Here is a 19,482-nt window from a genome sequence, read left to right as displayed (position 1 = left end):
GTATGCAAGGCATTTCTCGGGAATCTCAAAAAATTATGTCTGATCATTTCTCTTTTTCTTTCTTTCTTTCTTTTTTAAATTATTATCCCACGATTCCCAGAATTTTTTTCTTCTTTCTTCTTTTTTTTTTTAAATGTCTGTGTGATAATTTCTCATCTCATCTGCCATTTACAGCTAATACACGGAAGCCAGAGGAGTTAAGCAAGGAGTGCCAGTCCCACCCTAGGTCGCATGGCCATTCGGGGGCAGACAGGGGTTAGAACCAGGTCTCCCCCGAGTCCGTGCTCTTCACCGCTGCAGTGGACAGCCTCGCTCCTGCCTCTCTGCAGACAGAAGACCCGCGACTCAGGCTCAACACTGCGTCTCCTCGTGGTGCCGGACACGCTAAGAACAAATTCTTCTTCTCTAGAGGCGGATGGAGCGGCGGTGGAGACGGCGGGGCCAGGCACGTCGGTTCTTACCCTCCCTCCGCGCGGTCTCGGGCAAGCCGCTCAGCCGCTCTGCCTCAACGTCTCCGTCCGCAGGGTCACTGTGCAAGTCCGTAAGGAGGAGAGCACTCCGCACAGAGCCCGGGCCCAACAACCACCGCTTCCTACCGCGGGGTCTCCAGGTGCCACAGCTGCTCAGGTGTTTCCGTTGCCCAGCCCCGACCCCTCCAGGGGAGCCTGGTCGGACACCGGGAGTCCACACCGCGGTGTAGACGACGAAGTCACGGTCGCCTCCTTGGCTCCGCTTCTGCTCCTTCTAGCTGACAAGGTAGGCACGGATGTTTCCACTATTCAGCCGGGAAATGTGCCCAAGTCCCCCGCCGGCAGGGCAGGGCAGGGCAGGGCGGGGCAGGGCAGGCCAGGCCAGGCCGTGGCAGGGCGGCGGCCCGACTCGTCTCTGCGGCCCGGAGGGGGCGCTCGTCGGGTCCCGGCGCCGGGCTCGGTCCTCGGCCCGGGGCCAGCCGGCCGGCGGGGCCCTCCTGGGTTCGCAGAGAGGAGCCGACCGACGGCTTCCTTCCTCCAGCAGCGCTCGGGCCGCCCTCCACCGCCGCCCTTCCGCGGGGCGCTCCCGGTGGGTGGCGTGGAGGGGCAGGGGCGGGCGCCGCTCGCGGCCGCCCTGGGTCCCGGGTTCCCGCCCGGCTCCTCCCGGCCAGGAGCTGAGCCCCGGGCCGGGAAGGGGAGCGCCGCAGCCACGCCGGCGCGCGCCGGAGTGGGCGGGCCATGCAAATGCGAACGGGCGCTCCCGCCACGGTGCAAACGGAGATGTGAGGGTTCGCCGGAGAATGTAGACGCCGCACAAATATGCGGACTAGCCTGGTGTTGCCCATGGGCGCGCGGAGAGAGGCCGGGAGAGGTGGATCGCGCGAGGCGCGGCTCACCGTGAGTGTAATGTCGGCGGCAGCAGGGCGCTGCCGGCCAGAGCGAGCCAGTCGGTATCGCTTCTCGGCCTTTTGGCTAAGATCAAGTGTAGTATCTGTTCTTATCAGTTTAATATCTGATACGTCCTCTATCCGAGGACAATATATTAAATGGATTTTTGGAGCAGGGAGATGGAATAGGAGCTTGCTCCGTCCACTCCACGCATCGACCTGGTATTGCAGTACTTCCAGGAACGGTGCACCCCCTCGGGGGGTTTAACACGTTTGTTATCAATGATAGATCGCGGAGTCTTGCCTGCGGCGGGGGTTTCGCTCTGCGGATGTAGACACTGATTTTTTGGACGTTTTCTTGTTTTGCTTTTTTGCGTTGGTGTGTGTGTCAGTTAGTCGTCCAGAGTTGAGGGAGGCCCATTGTAGCTTGGTAAGTGACAGGAACGAACGTCCGTCCATACCCAGAAGAGTCGTCTGCGTTAGTTCTGCAAGTCCGGGGTTTTCTCTGGTCCTTCTCTTCTTCACCTATCCCCTGAAGCTCTGAGTCATCTGCCAAAGCTTTCTCATCATACATTTGCCGCCTCTTTTCTGACGGTTTTCTTCCTTCGCTTGCTTTGACCTCAGTTTCTGGCCGCTGGCTATTTTCTCTTCCCCTCCTTTCGTGCTGCTGGCCCTGTGCATAGGGGTAGACAAGCTGTTCCCCTTGTCCTTGTTGCTGGCAGGACATTCTCCCTCAATGATCTTAAAACCCCTGCAGCTCTGCATCTTCTGACCACCTTCCTATAAATACTATGCTTCCTGATAAAGCCGACTAGTAACCCCACCCCAATTCATGCCTTCGAGGTTTCAGCTTCTGTCTCATGCTTGCTTTCTGGAGCAGTACTTTAGTCATTACTGGCAGTGATTTCAACTTCTATATGGATGATCCTACTTGAGGTCGTGGGGGAGGGGGTGGCTCTCTGCTGGGGGCCACCAAGAGCTAAACCTAATGCAGAGGGGAATAAATCATTTCTTTGATTGTGATCCACCATTAGTGCCAGATTTTGACCTTTCCACCAATATCCCAATGGTGGTTACAAATCAGGGGTGGAGAAGAAGAGGGGCCCATGGGGGCCGAGGTCCTCCATACCGGGTCTCTATTAAGATCGTGAGGTTGCAGTTCCCTTGTCTCAACCTATGGCAGGAGGCTTCTGCCCGGGCAGATGGTATAATGAGGAACAGTGTCCGGTAGAAATACACAAGGTAGACGCACATGTGAAGAAATGGGCACTACCTCTCTTTCGGCCTCCAATTTGTAGGACTTAAATCCCATCCACTGGATTTAGTCTTAGCCCTAAGACTCTCTCTTTCCAGACCCCTACCATCCGGAACAAATGACAGGCACCCGAGGTCATACCTACAAAAGTCTTCCCAGATGGGGAAGGAAGATACGCTCTTCTGCGTCTATAGCAGTGCATGTCAACCTTGGCAGCGGTAAGTCAGAACCACCTGATGGCTGGATTGCATCCTGCTGACGCCCCATGCTCACCAGATGCCAATTGAATTAGAATCTTTGGGGCAGGCTCCAGGCTGTTGTACTTCAAAGCTCCCCAAGTGATGGGGTGGCTCGGTGTGTGCGTCCAGAAACACCCCTTCGAATGTCCAGTGAAGACGCCGGTCCGCTCGGTCTGAAACAATGAATTTTCCAAGACAGTGAAAGCGTTCCACGGTGGGCTCTCGGTAACCAGCGTGCGAATGAGGGAATGGCAAATCCCCTGGTTTTGTCAGACAGGAGGCCACCTGGTCTAGTGGGGAGGCCTTCCGATCCAGATTGAGACACGTCGAGGGCCAGTTCCCTGCCTTCTGTGTGGTGGCCACTCTGCAGAACCGCACAAGTTTATTTTGGCTATTACAGAGACTGGTGACACCACACAGGCACCAAGAGGGAACGAAAAGGCCTGTAACTCACGTAACAAGGCTTTCCTGGGAGAGCAGAGTGGCTCCCAGGCAGGTTGGAAAATGGCTTGAGAGCAAGGAAAAGAGACTGACTGGGTTGGTGGTGTTTATGGCGGTGTGGGGGCGTGGCCGGACTGAGGGTTCCCGAGGGCGGGGGCAGACGTGTGATTGGCAGGTGCCAATGGAGGGAGCACTTGGGCTTTGTTGTTAGCTTGCCCAGATGTTGGGCAGGAGGGGAAGTAGGATGGCCGAGGCTTAAAATTAGCTGTCAGCAGTCAAACGCCAAAAATGAAGTCAGGAAAATATTGCATGATCTCACTTGGATGTGGAGTGTTAAAGAAAAAAAAGAAAATGAAGCATTTATTCAGGGCAACTTGAATCCATGCTCCTGGGCAGGGGGGAATATTATTATACATAATTTTAAAAATTATAAATAAAAATAAAATGTTTAAGAAGATCAAATATACAGAGATAGGAAACCAAACAGTGGTTCACATGGCCAGGGGTGGGGGCGGGGTCTGGAAAGGCAGAGGTGCAGGTCAGAGGATACAAAGTAGCAGATACGTAGGATGATCAAATCCAGGGATCTCATGTACAACATGAGGACTACAGTTCATAAAATTGTATGAGGGATTTTTGTTGCATAAGTAGATTTTAGCTGCTCTTGTCACACACAGAAAAGTAACTATGTGAGGTGACAGAAATGTTATTCTGCTTCACCATAGTAACCATTTTACTATCTATGTGCATCCCATAACATCATGTTGTAAATCTCAAATATACACAGTGATATTAAAAAAAAAAAGACCATTTGCATAGTTTTCCCCATTCCCACTTCTGTCAATATCTTCCTGTCTCTAGCTTCTCTAATGTACGCACACATAATTGCACGCAGTTATAACGTCTCGTTAAGCTAAATCACTAAGTCTCAACATTTACTCACTAGGACAAAGCCAAAGGCCATTACATGTTCCCAGGACATCCGGCTTTTTGAGACAGACACAGGTATATAAGGACTCCTCAGGTAAGGCTTCCCGGCCGTGAGGGCTCTGAGACAGTCGTGTGCTTGGTCAGTCTCCTCACGTTAGTAGACCCCTACTTTAGGGTGGTAGGCAAGCTTTCTGAAAGGGTAGCTCAGACCCCGATGCCGACACCCTGAATAATCCTCCTAAAAGGATAACCGGGATGGTGACAACGTTCAAGCATTAAGCGGGCCTACGTCCTCAAGAACCATTATATTTTTCATTTTACAATCCCAACTTTTGAGATCAGCAGGAGGGGTCGATATAGCTGTCCGTAGTGGTGAAGAAAGGGTGGTAATCTTGACATAATTCATTTATTTAACAACGTCTACCGCTATCTAGTGGGTTCCGAGTATCCTTTCGTGTAGCATGTACTGGTGGCTGCCCACGGCTCTTTGGTTTACCACTCTACTGGGAATGATTGATCTGAATAGTTTCTTTGTCGTTAAAGCGGTTAGGAAAGATTTAGAGGTTTAAAACTTTTTAGTCCATAAAGATGTTACACAGTGGCTGAATCATCCCCTGAACTGCTGTGAAGATGAGATTTCAAAAACAAAGAAGTGGCCTGGCCGGGCACGGTGGCTCACGCCTGTAATCCTAGCACTCTGGGAGGCCGAGGCAGGAGGATCCCTTGAGGTCAGGAGTTCGAGACCAGCCTGAGCAAGAGTCAGACACCACCGCCCCCCCAACCCCCGTCTCTGCTAAAATAGAAAAGAATTAGCCGGGCGTGGGTGGCGCCTCTTGTAGTCCCAGCTGCTCGGGAGGTTGAGGCGCGGAGGATCGCTTGAGCCCAGGAGTTTGAGGTTGCTGTGAGCTAGGCTGACGACGCCACGGCACTCTGGCCCAGACAACAGAGCGAGACTCTGTCTTAAAAAAAAAGAAAAAATTCTGGCCACTTCTCACCCGGTACACTGCTACCACCCGGGCCCAGGCCCGCAGGATCTCTTTCCTGGGAGAACAGATGCAGTGTTTTCCTCGCCGGTCTTCCTGCTTCTCTGCCCTCGGCCTGGCCGCGTCAGGCTGGTCGGAGTGCTCTTGTGAACAGGTAAGTCACGGTGGGTCTTACCGGGCCACTCCCCTACGCAGAAGCCTTCCTCGGCTGGCCTTCTCCCGCAAGAGGGGAGTCCACAGGGCCCTGCCCGATTCGACCCTCCTTCCTCTCCCCCTTACCTCTCCCACCTCATCGCCTCCTCCTCCCTCTCCTCCAGTTCAAATCTCACCGTCTCAGTGTAGCTGTCCCTAACTAATCAAGATACCCACAACCATAAGACGTTCTCACATTATCATGTTATTTTCTGTACAGCTCTTTTCGCTCTTGAGTGTTATGTTAATTTAATTTATTGCTTGCTTGTTTGGTATCTATTTCTACCCTGATCAGAATGTGAACTTCTTGAGAACAAGGCCTCCCCTGTGCCTGGAAGAATGTGTTTGGCACATAATAGGAGCACAATGAATATTTTTGAAATGAATAAATGAAATTTTTCATCTAACTTTAACATCATATTGTGAATATTTTCCCACAGTCTTAAATATTCAGAACAAGGGGTGTGAACTCTTGATCCACAGTCCAGATCTGGCCTAAAGATACATTTTATTTGGGTTATTACATAATGTTGTCTGAGCTGTAACTTACAGTCAAGTGCACATATCTTAAGCACACAACTTGAATTGAGCTAATGTGAATACCAATGTAACCATCTCCCAGATCAACATGTAGGACATTTCTGGTACCCAAGAGGGTGCTCTCAGATCTCTCTCCAGCCATTCTCCCTCCCACAGGCTAACTTGCTTAGAGTTAATTTTTTAAAATCAGCTTCTAACATTTAAAACTTGGGAGACTTCACATAAAATCCAGAGTTCCCACATCTCTTACAAAATTCAAAGATCTGTCAACACAGGACCTGCTTTCTCTTTGGCCACAGTTTGTGGTAGCTATCCGAACAGTTGGCATGTGTTCCCCAGTTTGCCTGCAGTCTTCACCCCTCTTCCTTCTGTCCATGACCTTGAAATTAATTGCCAGTTGCCATAATTTCATTTGAATTGTTTTTCTTTTGATGGAGAAATATTTCTCTTCCAATGTCTCTATAAAAAAGTAAAAACATGAATGGTAGACAGAAAAGGTGTCTTATACATGGTCCACTTCATTCATTTGTATTTCTGGCCTTTTAGGTGTGTGTTAGGCACCCTAATTCTACATAATTGTGTTTAAAGTACGCGCAGTGTTCTGTTGTATGTACCATTTATTTACCCAGTCTTCTGCTGTAGAACATATAAGTTATTTCTGGTTTTTTGATATTATAAAGAATAATTTACAGATTAATCTTTATACACATCATGATTTTATTAGGATAACATTTTAGAAGTGGAATTTCTGGATCAAAACACAGTTTTAAGATTTTTGATGCATATTGCCAAATTGCCTGGTTGTGGTATGAATTGATATAATCTGGAGATCGTGGTGTAATATGGAGTATTCATTTCCCTACATCTGTGCCTACATCTCCTCCCCCTACTCCCCCCCTCGCCCCTCGCCCCGCCGGGGCCAGTCGGGACTCCCTCCCACGCGGTTCCCTGAGGCCCACGCTGGGGCACCGTGAACTGGCGGTTCCCTCTGCCTTTCCAGGCTCCTGCCTCCTCCCCGCGCAGAGGCGGACTGACAGCGCAGCCGAGGAAGCTCACTTTCCAAGGGCCCCCTTTCCCGGGACTCCGTCCACCCCTTGAACCTGCCAGAGCGTGCCTTCCCCGGGGACTCTCCTCTGGGGACGCCCCCACCCCCCACCCCCACCCCCAAAGTCGTTGATCTCGTCTCTTCAAAAACTCCTGGGGCAAGACGGTTGGGAAATGGATAAGCAGGATGGAGACGTCAGTATCGGTGTCTGGGTCTGTGCGCGCGTACCCGTTAATATAATAAAGCAGGGACAGTGGGCTGACGTTAGGTGGCGGGTATACGGCTGTTCACCGTACCGTTCTGTCAACGTGTGTTTGAAAAAAATTTTTTTAAATGTTGGAAGGGAAAACCTCATAGAGTTCTCTTTTTTGCTCTGAGCTTTTCCTCCCTCAAGGCGATGACGCTGAAGGTACCCTCCCGCGAAGCCTGCGTTTTACCCGCGCACGGCCGGAGGGCCCGAGCCGAGAGCCGGCGCGGCGCGAGTGGGGCGGGGCATGCAAATTTAAAATGGCTGGTCGGCCCGGGAGCTATGGGAGCAGAAAAGAGAACGTGATTAGTCCCCAAAGAAGTAACAGTCTAACAAACTGTGCATCTCTTACAAATTGTGACAGTAAACACACTATCAAACGCGGGGTGGGTGGGGCGCTGACTTTTCTCACCGTGAGCTGAAGATGTGTGGAAGAAAGAGTGTTGTGGGCGAAGGCAACGCTCACGTTATCGCTTCTCGGCCTTTTGGCTAAGATCAAGTGTAGTATCTGTTCTTATCAGTTTAATATCTGATACGTCCTCTATCCGAGGACAATATATTAAATGGATTTTTGGAGCAGGGAGATGGAATAGGAGCTTGCTCCGTCCACTCCACGCATCGACCTGGTATTGCAGTACTTCCAGGAACGGTGCACCCCCCTCGGGGGACCACTTAATGTTTGGTTACAAGGACAGGCTAATAACGGTCGCTCGTCTTTCTCCTCTTGGTGATGTCGGTTTTCGCCGCGGGATGTCTGACCGCGGTCGTGGTGTCTTGTACTTGCGTCTTTTCCACGTTCGACAGCGAACAAGCTGTGTGGCCGCGCGCTCGTCCCTGCGTTTGCTGGCAGAGGAAGCAGTTTCTGCTGTGCTTGTCCGACCCTTCTCGCGACTGAGTTGTTTTTTCTGTCTTGCCTAGTGTGCCGCCTGCTGGAGACGGACAACCGACGTGAACTGATGATGCTTGACGGGTAATACGTTAGTGTGTTGTGGGAATTCCCTGGACTTGACAATAAGAATACAGACCAAGGAAGTATACGCCTGTGGGAGAAAGGGTTTCTTTGGCCTTGAAAGCTCGGAAGGGCAGCTCTCCAGAGTCCCCGAACTGTATATACCACGTAGGACCTTGTTCACCAGATGAGGATACTCCAGATGTGGTCAGCTTTCTCAAGATGTAATGTATAACTATTTGTATGCCGTCTCTGACGCTCTTTATCTCCCAGAGTAAGGAAACATTTCTGACGTAAGCCTCATTCTTATGCAGTGGAGGGTGTGGAGGGTAGGGAGGGCTCTAGAAGGAATTAACAGAGTGCCCAGGATGGCCTTTCCAAACAGCTTATGATACTGCTGGACTAATAAATTGGGAAGTACTCCCTGTTGTATTTTTTGGAAGAGTTTGGTGTAGATTTGGCGTTATTTCTTTTTAAGTGTTTGGTAGAGTTTGCTGGGAATTTTATGGAAAAGTCTTGTTTTTGTTGTTTTTCAGGTTTTTTTGTTTTTTTTTTTTGTTTTTTGTTTGTTTGTTTGGTTGGTTTTTTTGGAGTTTTTAAGAGCAGTTTTATGTTCTCAGCAAAGTTCAGTAGAAACTACAGAGTTCCCACATTCCTTCCTCCCCTACTGCCCACCCCCATTGCACACAGCCTACCCCGCCAGCAACATATACTGTACCAGTGTGGTACAGTTTTCACAATCAGTGGACCAATATTCAGACATCATCATCAACCAGTATCCATACTTGACATCTGGAGTTCATGGTGTTGTACATGCTATGAGCTTTGACAGACAGTATAATGACATGTATCCACCGTTATTGATTCAGACAGAATAGTTTCACTGCCCTAAAATTCCACTGTGCTTCACTGATTTATGCCTCCTTCCTCCAAAATCTCTGATCTTATTACTGTCTTCATTGTCTTGCATTTGCCAGAATGTCATATAGATGAAGTCACACAGTATGTGTGATTGGTTTCTGTCACTTGACAATGTGCATATAACGTTTGTGTGCCTTTTTGTGACTTCGTACCTCATTTCATTTTAGTGCTAAATAACATTCTACTGTCTGGGTGTACCATGGTTTATCCATTGAAATAATGCATAGGACATTATCTTACTTACTTTTCATTTACTTTTTTTTTTTTTTTTTTGAGGCTGGTCAAGTGAAGCAGTGGAAGTGGAGAAGGAACACAGGAATCTGTAACTGGTCAAGCAATCCAGCTGCCTAAGCCTCCAGAGCAGCTGGGACTCCACGCACATGCCATGACACCTGGCTAATTTCTATATTTAGTAGAGATGAGGTCTTGCTCTTGCTCAGGCTGGTGTCAAACTCCTGAGTTATTAGGGGATAACAAATGTTCCCAATTAATTTGCACTGCTGTAAACCAAAGTGATATGCAAATTATGTCCAAAGTTAGTAGTAGATAATAATAATAGTGTAGAATTAAATTCAAAAGATCAATAGAAGAAAGCAATTAATACTCAGGCCTTTTACCCTACCACTTTCAGAGACTGATGGGAGGATCACTTCAGCGGAGGCTGCAGTGAGCTATGATGATGCTACCGCACTCTAGTCTGGGAATTAGAGTGTCTCAAAAAAAAAAAAAAAAATCCAAGGACTACTTACTTGATAACGTCAACGTCAATAAAATTGATAAATCTACAGCCCAAGTTGAAATAGAATGCTCTGTGTCTTCTCCTGGCGCGGTGGCTCATGCCTGTAATCCTAGCACTCTGGGAGGCCGAGGCAGATGGATCCTTTGAGCTCAGGAGTTTGAGACCAGCCTGAGCAAGAGTCAATTTTATTGACGTTGACGTTATCAAGTAAGTAGTCCTTGGATTTTTTTTTTTTTTTTTGAGACACTCTAATTCCCAGACTAGAGTGCGGTAGCATCATCATAGCTCACTGCAGCCTCCGCTGAAGTGATCCTCCCATCAGTCTCTGAAAGTGGTAGGGTAAAAGGCCTGAGTATTAATTGCTTTCTTCTATTGATCTTTTGAATTTAATTCTACACTATTATTATTATCTACTACTAACTTTGGACATAATTTGCATATCACTTTGGTTTACAGCAGTGCAAATTAATTGGGAACATTTGTTATCCCCTAATAACTCAGGAGTTTGACACCAGCCTGAGCAAGAGCAAGACCTCATCTCTACTAAATATAGAAATTAGCCAGGTGTCATGGCATGTGCGTGGAGTCCCAGCTGCTCTGGAGGCTTAGGCAGCTGGATTGCTTGACCAGTTACAGATTCCTGTGTTCCTTCTCCACTTCCACTGCTTCACTTGACCAGCCTCAAAAAAAAAAAAAAAAAAGTAAATGAAAAGTAAGTAAGATAATGTCCTATGCATTATTTCAATGGATAAACCATGGTACACCCAGACAGTAGAATGTTATTTAGCACTAAAATGAAATGAGGTACGAAGTCACAAAAAGGCACACAAACGTTATATGCACATTGTCAAGTGACAGAAACCAATCACACATACTGTGTGACTTCATCTATATGACATTCTGGCAAATGCAAGACAATGAAGACAGTAATAAGATCAGAGATTTTGGAGGAAGGAGGCATAAATCAGTGAAGCACAGTGGAATTTTAGGGCAGTGAAACTATTCTGTCTGAATCAATAACGGTGGATACATGTCATTATACTGTCTGTCAAAGCTCATAGCATGTACAACACCATGAACTCCAGATGTCAAGTATGGATACTGGTTGATGATGATGTCTGAATATTGGTCCACTGATTGTGAAAACTGTACCACACTGGTACAGTATATGTTGCTGGCGGGGTAGGCTGTGTGCAATGGGGGTGGGCAGTAGGGGAGGAAGGAATGTGGGAACTCTGTAGTTTCTACTGAACTTTGCTGAGAACATAAAACTGCTCTTAAAAACTCCAAAAAAACCAACCAAACAAACAAACAAAAAACAAAAAAAAAAAACAAAAAAACCTGAAAAACAACAAAAACAAGACTTTTCCATAAAATTCCCAGCAAACTCTACCAAACACTTAAAAAGAAATAACGCCAAATCTACACCAAACTCTTCCAAAAAATACAACAGGGAGTACTTCCCAATTTATTAGTCCAGCAGTATCATAAGCTGTTTGGAAAGGCCATCCTGGGCACTCTGTTAATTCCTTCTAGAGCCCTCCCTACCCTCCACACCCTCCACTGCATAAGAATGAGGCTTACGTCAGAAATGTTTCCTTACTCTGGGAGATAAAGAGCGTCAGAGACGGCATACAAATAGTTATACATTACATCTTGAGAAAGCTGACCACATCTGGAGTATCCTCATCTGGTGAACAAGGTCCTACGTGGTATATACAGTTCGGGGACTCTGGAGAGCTGCCCTTCCGAGCTTTCAAGGCCAAAGAAACCCTTTCTCCCACAGGCGTATACTTCCTTGGTCTGTATTCTTATTGTCAAGTCCAGGGAATTCCCACAACACACTAACGTATTACCCGTCAAGCATCATCAGTTCACGTCGGTTGTCCGTCTCCAGCAGGCGGCACACTAGGCAAGACAGAAAAAACAACTCAGTCGCGAGAAGGGTCGGACAAGCACAGCAGAAACTGCTTCCTCTGCCAGCAAACGCAGGGACGAGCGCGCGGCCACACAGCTTGTTCGCTGTCGAACGTGGAAAAGACGCAAGTACAAGACACCACGACCGCGGTCAGACATCCCGCGGCGAAAACCGACATCACCAAGAGGAGAAAGACGAGCGACCGTTATTAGCCTGTCCTTGTAACCAAACATTAAGTGGTCCCCCGAGGGGGGTGCACCGTTCCTGGAAGTACTGCAATACCAGGTCGATGCGTGGAGTGGACGGAGCAAGCTCCTATTCCATCTCCCTGCTCCAAAAATCCATTTAATATATTGTCCTCGGATAGAGGACGTATCAGATATTAAACTGATAAGAACAGATACTACACTTGATCTTAGCCAAAAGGCCGAGAAGCGATAACGTGAGCGTTGCCTTCGCCCACAACACTCTTTCTTCCACACATCTTCAGCTCACGGTGAGAAAAGTCAGCGCCCCACCCACCCCGCGTTTGATAGTGTGTTTACTGTCACAATTTGTAAGAGATGCACAGTTTGTTAGACTGTTACTTCTTTGGGGACTAATCACGTTCTCTTTTCTGCTCCCATAGCTCCCGGGCCGACCAGCCATTTTAAATTTGCATGCCCCGCCCCACTCGCGCCGCGCCGGCTCTCGGCTCGGGCCCTCCGGCCGTGCGCGGGTAAAACGCAGGCTTCGCGGGAGGGTACCTTCAGCGTCATCGCCTTGAGGGAGGAAAAGCTCAGAGCAAAAAAGAGAACTCTATGAGGTTTTCCCTTCCAACATTTAAAAAAATTTTTTTCAAACACACGTTGACAGAACGGTACGGTGAACAGCCGTATACCCGCCACCTAACGTCAGCCCACTGTCCCTGCTTTATTATATTAACGGGTACGCGCGCACAGACCCAGACACCGATACTGACGTCTCCATCCTGCTTATCCATTTCCCAACCGTCTTGCCCCAGGAGTTTTTGAAGAGACGAGATCAACGACTTTGGGGGTGGGGGTGGGGGTGGGGGCGTCCCCAGAGGAGAGTCCCCGGGGAAGGCACGCTCTGGCAGGTTCAAGGGGTGGACGGAGTCCCGGGAAAGGGGGCCCTTGGAAAGTGAGCTTCCTCGGCTGCGCTGTCAGTCCGCCTCTGCGCGGGGAGGAGGCAGGAGCCTGGAAAGGCAGAGGGAACCGCCAGTTCACGGTGCCCCAGCGTGGGCCTCAGGGAACCGCGTGGGAGGGAGTCCCGACTGGCCCCGGCGGGGCGAGGGGCGAGGGGGGGAGTAGGGGGAGGAGATGTAGGCACAGATGTAGGGAAATGAATACTCCATATTACACCACGATCTCCAGATTATATCAATTCATACCACAACCAGGCAATTTGGCAATATGCATCAAAAATCTTAAAACTGTGTTTTGATCCAGAAATTCCACTTCTAAAATGTTATCCTAATAAAATCATGATGTGTATAAAGATTAATCTGTAAATTATTCTTTATAATATCAAAAAACCAGAAATAACTTATATGTTCTACAGCAGAAGACTGGGTAAATAAATGGTACATACAACAGAACACTGCGCGTACTTTAAACACAATTATGTAGAATTAGGGTGCCTAACACACACCTAAAAGGCCAGAAATACAAATGAATGAAGTGGACCATGTATAAGACACCTTTTCTGTCTACCATTCATGTTTTTACTTTTTTATAGAGACATTGGAAGAGAAATATTTCTCCATCAAAAGAAAAACAATTCAAATGAAATTATGGCAACTGGCAATTAATTTCAAGGTCATGGACAGAAGGAAGAGGGGTGAAGACTGCAGGCAAACTGGGGAACACATGCCAACTGTTCGGATAGCTACCACAAACTGTGGCCAAAGAGAAAGCAGGTCCTGTGTTGACAGATCTTTGAATTTTGTAAGAGATGTGGGAACTCTGGATTTTATGTGAAGTCTCCCAAGTTTTAAATGTTAGAAGCTGATTTTAAAAAATTAACTCTAAGCAAGTTAGCCTGTGGGAGGGAGAATGGCTGGAGAGAGATCTGAGAGCACCCTCTTGGGTACCAGAAATGTCCTACATGTTGATCTGGGAGATGGTTACATTGGTATTCACATTAGCTCAATTCAAGTTGTGTGCTTAAGATATGTGCACTTGACTGTAAGTTACAGCTCAGACAACATTATGTAATAACCCAAATAAAATGTATCTTTAGGCCAGATCTGGACTGTGGATCAAGAGTTCACACCCCTTGTTCTGAATATTTAAGACTGTGGGAAAATATTCACAATATGATGTTAAAGTTAGATGAAAAATTTCATTTATTCATTTCAAAAATATTCATTGTGCTCCTATTATGTGCCAAACACATTCTTCCAGGCACAGGGGAGGCCTTGTTCTCAAGAAGTTCACATTCTGATCAGGGTAGAAATAGATACCAAACAAGCAAGCAATAAATTAAATTAACATAACACTCAAGAGCGAAAAGAGCTGTACAGAAAATAACATGATAATGTGAGAACGTCTTATGGTTGTGGGTATCTTGATTAGTTAGGGACAGCTACACTGAGACGGTGAGATTTGAACTGGAGGAGAGGGAGGAGGAGGCGATGAGGTGGGAGAGGTAAGGGGGAGAGGAAGGAGGGTCGAATCGGGCAGGGCCCTGTGGACTCCCCTCTTGCGGGAGAAGGCCAGCCGAGGAAGGCTTCTGCGTAGGGGAGTGGCCCGGTAAGACCCACCGTGACTTACCTGTTCACAAGAGCACTCCGACCAGCCTGACGCGGCCAGGCCGAGGGCAGAGAAGCAGGAAGACCGGCGAGGAAAACACTGCATCTGTTCTCCCAGGAAAGAGATCCTGCGGGCCTGGGCCCGGGTGGTAGCAGTGTACCGGGTGAGAAGTGGCCAGAATTTTTTCTTTTTTTTTAAGACAGAGTCTCGCTCTGTTGTCTGGGCCAGAGTGCCGTGGCGTCGTCAGCCTAGCTCACAGCAACCTCAAACTCCTGGGCTCAAGCGATCCTCCGCGCCTCAACCTCCCGAGCAGCTGGGACTACAAGAGGCGCCACCCACGCCCGGCTAATTCTTTTCTATTTTAGCAGAGACGGGGGTTGGGGGGGCGGTGGTGTCTGACTCTTGCTCAGGCTGGTCTCGAACTCCTGACCTCAAGGGATCCTCCTGCCTCGGCCTCCCAGAGTGCTAGGATTACAGGCGTGAGCCACCGTGCCCGGCCAGGCCACTTCTTTGTTTTTGAAATCTCATCTTCACAGCAGTTCAGGGGATGATTCAGCCACTGTGTAACATCTTTATGGACTAAAAAGTTTTAAACCTCTAAATCTTTCCTAACCGCTTTAACGACAAAGAAACTATTCAGATCAATCATTCCCAGTAGAGTGGTAAACCAAAGAGCCGTGGGCAGCCACCAGTACATGCTACACGAAAGGATACTCGGAACCCACTAGATAGCGGTAGACGTTGTTAAATAAATGAATTATGTCAAGATTACCACCCTTTCTTCACCACTACGGACAGCTATATCGACCCCTCCTGCTGATCTCAAAAGTTGGGATTGTAAAATGAAAAATATAATGGTTCTTGAGGACGTAGGCCCGCTTAATGCTTGAACGTTGTCACCATCCCGGTTATCCTTTTAGGAGGATTATTCAGGGTGTCGGCATCGGGGTCTGAGCTACCCTTTCAGAAAGCTTGCCTACCACCCTAAAGTAGGGGTCTACTAACGTGAGGAGACTGACCAAGCACACGACTGTCTCAGAGCCCTCACGGCCGGGAAGCCTTACCTGAGGAGTCCTTATATACCTGTGTCTGTCTCAAAAAGCCGGATGTCCTGGGAACATGTAATGGCCTTTGGCTTTGTCCTAGTGAGTAAATGTTGAGACTTAGTGATTTAGCTTAACGAGACGTTATAACTGCGTGCAATTATGTGTGCGTACATTAGAGAAGCTAGAGACAGGAAGATATTGACAGAAGTGGGAATGGGGAAAACTATGCAAATGGTCTTTTTTTTTTTAATATCACTGTGTATATTTGAGATTTACAACATGATGTTATGGGATGCACATAGATAGTAAAATGGTTACTATGGTGAAGCAGAATAACATTTCTGTCACCTCACATAGTTACTTTTCTGTGTGTGACAAGAGCAGCTAAAATCTACTTATGCAACAAAAATCCCTCATACAATTTTATGAACTGTAGTCCTCATGTTGTACATGAGATCCCTGGATTTGATCATCCTACGTATCTGCTACTTTGTATCCTCTGACCTGCACCTCTGCCTTTCCAGACCCCGCCCCCACCCCTGGCCATGTGAACCACTGTTTGGTTTCCTATCTCTGTATATTTGATCTTCTTAAACATTTTATTTTTTATTTATAATTTTTAAAATTATGTATAATAATATTCCCCCCTGCCCAGGAGCATGGATTCAAGTTGCCCTGAATAAATGCTTCATTTTCTTTTTTTTCTTTAACACTCCACATCCAAGTGAGATCATGCAATATTTTCCTGACTTCATTTTTGGCGTTTGACTGCTGACAGCTAATTTTAAGCCTCGGCCATCCTACTTCCCCTCCTGCCCAACATCTGGGCAAGCTAACAACAAAGCCCAAGTGCTCCCTCCATTGGCACCTGCCAATCACACGTCTGCCCCCCGCCCTCGGGAACCCTCAGTCCGGCCACGCCCCCACACCGCCATAAACACCACCAACCCAGTCAGTCTCTTTTCCTTGCTCTCAAGCCATTTTCCAACCTGCCTGGGAGCCACTCTGCTCTCCCAGGAAAGCCTTGTTACGTGAGTTACAGGCCTTTTCGTTCCCTCTTGGTGCCTGTGTGGTGTCACCAGTCTCTGTAATAGCCAAAATAAACTTGTGCGGTTCTGCAGAGTGGCCACCACACAGAAGGCAGGGAACTGGCCCTCGACGTGTCTCAATCTGGATCGGAAGGCCTCCCCACTAGACCAGGTGGCCTCCTGTCTGACAAAACCAGGGGATTTGCCATTCCCTCATTCGCACGCTGGTTACCGAGAGCCCACCGTGGAACGCTTTCACTGTCTTGGAAAATTCATTGTTTCAGACCGAGCGGACCGGCGTCTTCACTGGACATTCGAAGGGGTGTTTCTGGACGCACACACCGAGCCACCCCATCACTTGGGGAGCTTTGAAGTACAACAGCCTGGAGCCTGCCCCAAAGATTCTAATTCAATTGGCATCTGGTGAGCATGGGGCGTCAGCAGGATGCAATCCAGCCATCAGGTGGTTCTGACTTACCGCTGCCAAGGTTGACATGCACTGCTATAGACGCAGAAGAGCGTATCTTCCTTCCCCATCTGGGAAGACTTTTGTAGGTATGACCTCGGGTGCCTGTCATTTGTTCCGGATGGTAGGGGTCTGGAAAGAGAGAGTCTTAGGGCTAAGACTAAATCCAGTGGATGGGATTTAAGTCCTACAAATTGGAGGCCGAAAGAGAGGTAGTGCCCATTTCTTCACATGTGCGTCTACCTTGTGTATTTCTACCGGACACTGTTCCTCATTATACCATCTGCCCGGGCAGAAGCCTCCTGCCATAGGTTGAGACAAGGGAACTGCAACCTCACGATCTTAATAGAGACCCGGTATGGAGGACCTCGGCCCCCATGGGCCCCTCTTCTTCTCCACCCCTGATTTGTAACCACCATTGGGATATTGGTGGAAAGGTCAAAATCTGGCACTAATGGTGGATCACAATCAAAGAAATGATTTATTCCCCTCTGCATTAGGTTTAGCTCTTGGTGGCCCCCAGCAGAGAGCCACCCCCTCCCCCCACGACCTCAAGTAGGATCATCCATATAGAAGTTGAAATCACTGCCAGTAATGACTAAAGTACTGCTCCAGAAAGCAAGCATGAGACAGAAGCTGAAACCTCGAAGGCATGAATTGGGGTGGGGTTACTAGTCGGCTTTATCAGGAAGCATAGTATTTATAGGAAGGTGGTCAGAAGATGCAGAGCTGCAGGGGTTTTAAGATCATTGAGGGAGAATGTCCTGCCAGCAACAAGGACAAGGGGAACAGCTTGTCTACCCCTATGCACAGGGCCAGCAGCACGAAAGGAGGGGAAGAGAAAATAGCCAGCGGCCAGAAACTGAGGTCAAAGCAAGCGAAGGAAGAAAACCGTCAGAAAAGAGGCGGCAAATGTATGATGAGAAAGCTTTGGCAGATGACTCAGAGCTTCAGGGGATAGGTGAAGAAGAGAAGGACCAGAGAAAACCCCGGACTTGCAGAACTAACGCAGACGACTCTTCTGGGTATGGACGGACGTTCGTTCCTGTCACTTACCAAGCTACAATGGGCCTCCCTCAACTCTGGACGACTAACTGACACACACACCAACGCAAAAAAGCAAAACAAGAAAACGTCCAAAAAATCAGTGTCTACATCCGCAGAGCGAAACCCCCGCCGCAGGCAAGACTCCGCGATCTATCATTGATAACAAACGTGTTAAACCCCCCGAGGGGGTGCACCGTTCCTGGAAGTACTGCAATACCAGGTCGATGCGTGGAGTGGACGGAGCAAGCTCCTATTCCATCTCCCTGCTCCAAAAATCCATTTAATATATTGTCCTCGGATAGAGGACGTATCAGATATTAAACTGATAAGAACAGATACTACACTTGATCTTAGCCAAAAGGCCGAGAAGCGATACCGACTGGCTCGCTCTGGCCGGCAGCGCCCTGCTGCCGCCGACATTACACTCACGGTGAGCCGCGCCTCGCGCGATCCACCTCTCCCGGCCTCTCTCCGCGCGCCCATGGGCAACACCAGGCTAGTCCGCATATTTTGTGCGGCGTCTACATTCTCCGGCGAACCCTCACATCTCCGTTTGCACCGTGGCGGGAGCGCCCGTTTCGCATTTGCATGGCCCGCCCACTCCGGCGCGCGCCGGCGTGGCTGCGGCGCTCCCCTTCCCGGCCCGGGGCTCAGCTCCTGGCCGGGAGGAGCCGGGCGGGAACCCGGGGACCCAGGGCGGCCGCGAGCGGCGCCCGCCCCTGCCCCTCCACGCCACCCACCGGGAGCGCCCCGCGGAAGGGCGGCGGTGGAGGGCGGCCCGAGCGCTGCTGGAGGAAGGAAGCCGTCGGTCGGCTCCTCTCTGCGAACCCAGGAGGGCCCCGCCGGCCGGCTGGCCCCGGGCCGAGGACCGAGCCCGGCGCCGGGACCCGACGAGCGCCCCCTCCGGGCCGCAGAGACGAGTCGGGCCGCCGCCCTGCCACGGCCTGGCCTGGCCTGCCCTGCCCCGCCCTGCCCTGCCCTGCCCTGCCGGCGGGGGACTTGGGCACATTTCCCGGCTGAATAGTGGAAACATCCGTGCCTACCTTGTCAGCTAGAAGGAGCAGAAGCGGAGCCAAGGAGGCGACCGTGACTTCGTCGTCTACACCGCGGTGTGGACTCCGGTGTCCGACCAGGCTCCCCTGGAGGGGTCGGGGCTGGGCAACGGAAACACCTGAGCAGCTGTGGCACCTGGAGACCCCGCGGTAGGAAGCGGTGGTTGTTGGGCCCGGGCTCTGTGCGGAGTGCTCTCCTCCTTACGGACTTGCACAGTGACCCTGCGGACGGAGACGTTGAGGCAGAGCGGCTGAGCGGCTTGCCCGAGACCGCGCGGAGGGAGGGTAAGAACCGACGTGCCTGGCCCCGCCGTCTCCACCGCCGCTCCAT

At 49.5% G+C, this 19,482-nt stretch overlaps 1 long non-coding RNA gene and 4 other non-coding genes across 5 annotated transcripts; 3 read left to right on the top strand and 2 right to left on the bottom strand.

Annotated features, from left to right (window-relative positions):
- Positions 1–555: 555 nt before the first annotated feature.
- Positions 556–4,323, top strand: LOC123621001. The gene is made up of 3 exons (XR_006728989.1): positions 556–756; positions 2,711–2,830; positions 4,239–4,323. It is a non-coding gene; the product is annotated as an uncharacterized LOC123621001 (long non-coding RNA).
- LOC123621281 lies at positions 1,423–1,613 on the top strand. The gene has a single exon (XR_006729028.1). It is a non-coding gene; the product is annotated as a U2 spliceosomal RNA (small nuclear RNA).
- A 3,375-nt stretch (positions 4,324–7,698) lies between the features above and the next one.
- Positions 7,699–7,889, top strand: LOC123621287. Its single transcript, XR_006729033.1, has one exon. It is a non-coding gene; the product is annotated as a U2 spliceosomal RNA (small nuclear RNA).
- A 4,115-nt stretch (positions 7,890–12,004) lies between these two features.
- On the bottom strand, positions 12,005–12,195 carry LOC123621286. Its single transcript, XR_006729032.1, has one exon. It is a non-coding gene; the product is annotated as a U2 spliceosomal RNA (small nuclear RNA).
- Positions 12,196–18,282: 6,087 nt separating this feature from the next.
- On the bottom strand, positions 18,283–18,473 carry LOC123621280. The gene has a single exon (XR_006729027.1). It is a non-coding gene; the product is annotated as a U2 spliceosomal RNA (small nuclear RNA).
- Positions 18,474–19,482: the final 1,009 nt, after the last annotated feature.

The sequence above is a fragment of the Lemur catta genome, chromosome 15, assembly GCF_020740605.2.
Source record: "Lemur catta isolate mLemCat1 chromosome 15, mLemCat1.pri, whole genome shotgun sequence".
NCBI classification, from domain to species: domain Eukaryota; kingdom Metazoa; phylum Chordata; class Mammalia; order Primates; family Lemuridae; genus Lemur; species Lemur catta.
This window is presented reverse-complemented; position numbering and strand designations above follow the sequence as displayed.